Raw genomic sequence first — 5272 nt, 5'->3', positions numbered from 1 at the left:
ATTTTCTCCACTATTGACTTTCTTCTAATTTTTGAAACCTTTTTCAATAAATGCATTTGAACCTAGACGATTTGAGGTGTTCTTACCAAAATGGTAGCATGGCAAATAAAATATAGCATCTTTGTCACAAGAATACTCCAACCAAGAAAGATATAATTCAAACCAAGAAGCTTGAAAACGACGAGGATGATCATCATTTGATAGAGGATACGTCTTAAGAATGGGTTGACATGGCTCATGTTTGAGATAAGCACGATGAATTTCATCCCTTTGATTGATAAGAAATTTTCATATTATTGGTCATAATGCAGGATCAGGTTCTATATTAAAAACAATCAATTTCTTCAAGATTGAGCCTTTGACATTTTGATTAACACTGCTCTTGTTTATGAGTTGAAGTATTAAGGTTTGGTGGCTCAAGTGTAAGAGAATCATTTGAGCGATCTACCTCTTTTTAAAAAAAAAAATTGTCAATTGTTTTCAACTTACTCATATTTTAATCAAACTTGAAAAAAAAATAATGTAGTCAACATTCAATATTCTTATTTATTTATATTTAAACTTAAAAAATAAAACATAAAACTATAAAAAATAAAATATAAATAATTAAATATGAAATACAAGATTTCACATAATAGTTAAATAATATAAATAGAAAGAAGAAGGTAAAAGAAAACTTTACCTCTTTTTAATTTTACACAATAGTGATGAGTGATTTCTGTCTTTCCATTTTTAAACTCACAAGTTCATAAATCTCTTTTGAAAAATAAAGTGTGTTTCTATGGTGAGTTACTAGAAAAAAAGAAATAAAAACAAATAGACAAAAAAGAGAAGAGAAAAAGAAAAAAAAAAAGAGGTGGAGAGAAATTTAACTTAAGATAACATTAAGTAAATTTATAAGATTTTTTTATTTTTTTATTTATATTAATTATTAAATAAAAAATTTATTTTGAATGAGTTATTAATAATATATAATAAATAAAAAATTTTAAAATCTTTTTAAAAAATTATTAATAAAATATATATATATAATAAATATTTTTAAAAATTTTAGGGGCCCATGCCCTCCCATTGTTGGCTCTGCCCCTGCCTCGAGATGTGTTTCCAACCTTCTACCATACCAGCGAAAGGACAGCACACTGCTAATGGATCCCACTACATTGGGGCCACCCACTTTGATGGCATCACTGTCTTCATAAAATCTCTCTTTTGAAGATTCAAAGATTTCACAAAAGATGTGAAAAGCGAAATCATGTAAATAATAATTTTATTTTTTTTATAAAAAACGGTTATATATATAAAGAAAAAATGAGTAACACAGATTATGATGTGGGTAATATAAAATTAAGAAAAATTATTAAATAGATTTTTTTGCCATTTAACTATATATCCAACAAATAAACATATGAAACATGTAAACAAACTTGTCATACGAAGCATGTATGAACCCACTACAATTACCAAATGGTTTGATAACTTCTTATTGTTAATAATTTAAAAAGGAAATTACCAAATGGAACCATGACAAACACCAACAATCCTATGATTTAAATGATTTTAAATAATGCAAAGGCAGTCAAATCATCAAATCTATGTAAACATGGAAATCATCAATGTGTTTTTTTTTTGTAATTTTATTTTTACCTTAGCCAATTATTACAATTAAGATGAAAAATATTATGATGAATAATAATTCAAGTTAATCCAATTGATGTTATTCTCAAAAAGAATTGAAATCCAAAATTTGAATCTTTACTTGTTTTTTATATTTTGACATAATATCTAAAATATCCTTAAACTATTAAGAAAATTTTAAATAAGTCTTTATACTTTAATTTTGAATCAACTAAACTTTTATGATTAATTATTAATTTAATCAAAATATTATTTATCATTCTATGTCACGTGATGCTAACATAACATACTAACATATTATAATTGACGATGATATGGCACGTTGATTTATTATAATTGATGATAATGTGATCTATTAATTTCATATGATAACATGATCATATGACGTTTTTCATTCTCCACATCAATCCCATATCAATGACATGTGGATATAAAATAACAAGTGGCTTTTTGACTAATGATATTTATTCAATCATTAGTTATAAAAGTTTGTTTAACTTAAAATAAAAATACTAAAACTTGATTGAATGTAATAAAATAATAACAATTTATTTAAAATTTTTTAAATAATTTAAGAATTTTTTTAAATATTATACTTTATATTTTCTTAAAAAATAAAATAAAATGTCATTATCTATTAAGAGCTCACATTAAAGCACCCATAAATAGATTTATCCTACAAATGCCGGCATAGGCCTTAAATGGTAATAATTAACCGTGGCGATAATTCTAAGAGAAGTGCTTTACATCAACGTTGTTAAGGTTTAATGTCCACGTGACGTCCGCACGACGGCGTCGGCTGTGCGTACACAAATCTTGGCTGCAGCCCATGAAACAAGTACAGTATTGATAAATATTGATTAAGATTAGTTAAATTATTATTTTTTAAAAAGAAATTATTAAATTTAAGAAGAAATTTAAAAAAAAACAAGAAAGAAAGAGTTATAATTGATTTTAAATGAACAAATAATTGAAATGTAAGTATTTATCACATGATTAACCCATATTAAAATAGAATCATATATTTTATTATTTTTAAAGAATTACATATTTTTATGTATTATCCTTCTAAAAAAATAAGAAAAAAAAAGCACTAATCAAAAGATTTACCTTGATAATATTATGATAGTTCTGCATTGAATGCAGCATGATAGATTAGATCCTATATTTACTATTTAAGGTTTCAAAATGTGTACAAAAACAATTTAAGAAAAAGATGAGTTACAAAAAGTAATGAGTAAAGGTTATTGAATTTCAATTCCCATTTAGTTAAAAATAATATTTAGAGCTTGATACATATTATAAAGACAAAAAAAGAATACAATATAATTTTTTTTATTTATAAGAACATTTTGATTTTCTCTTACTGAGAATTTTTTATTTAAAAAAAAACACTTACTTCAACAATTTGTGCATATTTTTGTCTCTAATAAAAAAAATCTAAAAACAAAATAAAGCCAAGCTCGATCCGTAGGGTGGGCTTGTAACCAAAAAGGGCGTTAAAAATGGTGGAAAGTTGGAGATGCATGGCGGAGGAGGCGCAGTATACCTTCCCTTACCCTTGGCCTTGGGGAAAGGGACAGTACCCACCCTCTGTGGATGGGTTGCAACCAATGAAGTCTATAAATAAAGCTCTCTTGAACAACAGGAAGAGCCGCCAATAAGATTTCTGCCCATTAAAATCTATATCAATCTTGCTTTCTGCAAAGAAAACAATGGGGGGAAGAGGAGTGTTGATGGTATGTTTGGTGTTGGGGGTTCTGATAGGGCAGTCCCACTCCGACGCTTCTTTCAAAATCTGCTACAATGGTTGCTTCATTTCGTGTGTTATTACACCAGGAAATAATGCTCTCTTGCGCCAACAACTGCCTGCAGGAATGTATCTTTAGGAACAATCCTATCGAAGACACCCAATACTTCTGCAAGCTTGGTTGTTCTACCTCCAAGTACACGAGTCTCAGCTCCATAGAAAATCCTGGTAAACTTACTACTCTTTATCTCATCTCTCTCTCTCTTCTTTAAGCAAGAAATCATACACTAATTAATAAATCAAATACTTGAATATCTCTTTCTCTCTTTTTAAACAGACACAGGCATAAACTGAAGTGTGTTTTGTTCTCTTTTGTCTTTAATACCTTAGCTGAAGCCAAAGTTGGAAGCTGCGCGGATTCTTGCTCGGACACATGCGCTGTGAAGAACTAATTAGCCAATATACGAGAGATAGTATTCAGTTTATGACTGTGTTAATTGGCCCAATAAATAAGTGATGGATGGAACCAAAGGTTCTCCGAAGACGAAAGACCATATATTTGAAACCTAGCTCCCCGAATTTAATAAATATTTTATTTTATATTATTTTGATAAGTTTGAAAATTAAAATGATAAATATTTTTAAAATTTATATATATATGTGTGTGTTCACGCGCATTAATTATTAATATTTTCCTTTTGTTTTGACTTTTAAATAAATATCATATTAATTTTGCTCTATATAAACCTAATTAAATAAAGAAACTTGAGTTAAATAATCCTTTGGAAACCAAACAAAGTCCAGATGCCCTCAAGACCCTTGAAAATAAAGACTCCCTTTCATGCCAATGCAGGCCCTCTCATTCCCCCCTTCACAATTTCAGCTACATATTAGAGACCAAAGTGACAACAATCCTTCCCAATATTACCAAAGCAACAGAATCAAGTCTCAAAAAAAAAATCCCTTAATATGTTGTAGAATGAGAAAAAAATTATTATCCAATTACAAGATGCCATATGTCCAAAATTAATAAATCGAAGAAATTTTTCAAAAACGAATCACATATCGCCCCATGGAATAAAAACATCATTAATATAACCATATAATTAATTTATTGACTAAATTATGTTAATGACGCATAGTTAAACCAATTAAAATTCACTCATTTGTCACATATTTATCTCTTAAAATAATTTAAAAATAATATTTAAATTGGATCAATTAAAATTTGATTACTAGTTATGCAATTTATCTCTAATTAAATCTAGGTAATTTAGAGATAATATTTAACTTTTAGCCAATTAAAATTTACCCATTTGTCATTTAATTTACCTATAAAAATCATGATAATTTAGGATAAAATCAAATTTTGATCATTTAATTTATCTCTAAATAAATTAAGATAATCTACAAATAAGACTTAAATTCGACCAATCAAAATAAAAAGGTTGAGAGTTTGGTCCATCGAAAGACTATCTATGAGACATTATGACTTATCTCTAATTAAATTTAAATAATTTAGAGATAATTCAAAGAGACTAAATCCTCATGAAAGTCTCTCATCTAGCACTATAAATACAATGCTCCTCTAAGCCATTTGGGGATTCAAAAATTGAGAAAAAGAAGAGTTTTGAAGACTCAAAGCTTTACTAAAGTTCTCAAGTTCAAACGTGCTCAAGATCAAGTCCAAACCCTTGAAGATGATGTTCTCAAGTCTAAATCATGTTCAAGATCAAGTCCAAGTTCATACCCTTAAAGATGAAACGCGAAGAAATTGAACAGAGAAATTCTAGAAGTTATAGACCCATACCAAATCAAGTTCATACCCTTGAAAATGAAGCACAAAGAAATTAATCAAAAAAATTCTAGAGATTGTAAACTCACACC

At 27.8% G+C, this 5272-nt stretch overlaps 1 pseudogene; it reads left to right on the top strand.

Moving 5' to 3' along the window:
* The first annotated feature begins 3350 nt into the window (after positions 1–3350).
* Positions 3351–3837, top strand: LOC149526540 (thionin-like protein 2; annotated as a pseudogene).
* Positions 3838–5272: the final 1435 nt, after the last annotated feature.

The sequence above is a fragment of the Theobroma umbraticum genome, unplaced genomic scaffold (assembly GCF_002168275.2).
Source record: "Theobroma umbraticum cultivar Fairchild unplaced genomic scaffold, ASM216827v3 scaffold_55.0, whole genome shotgun sequence".
Lineage (NCBI taxonomy): Eukaryota > Viridiplantae > Streptophyta > Magnoliopsida > Malvales > Malvaceae > Theobroma > Theobroma umbraticum.
The sequence above is the reverse complement of the archived record's forward strand: the minus strand, read 5'-3'. Positions and strand labels throughout refer to the sequence as shown.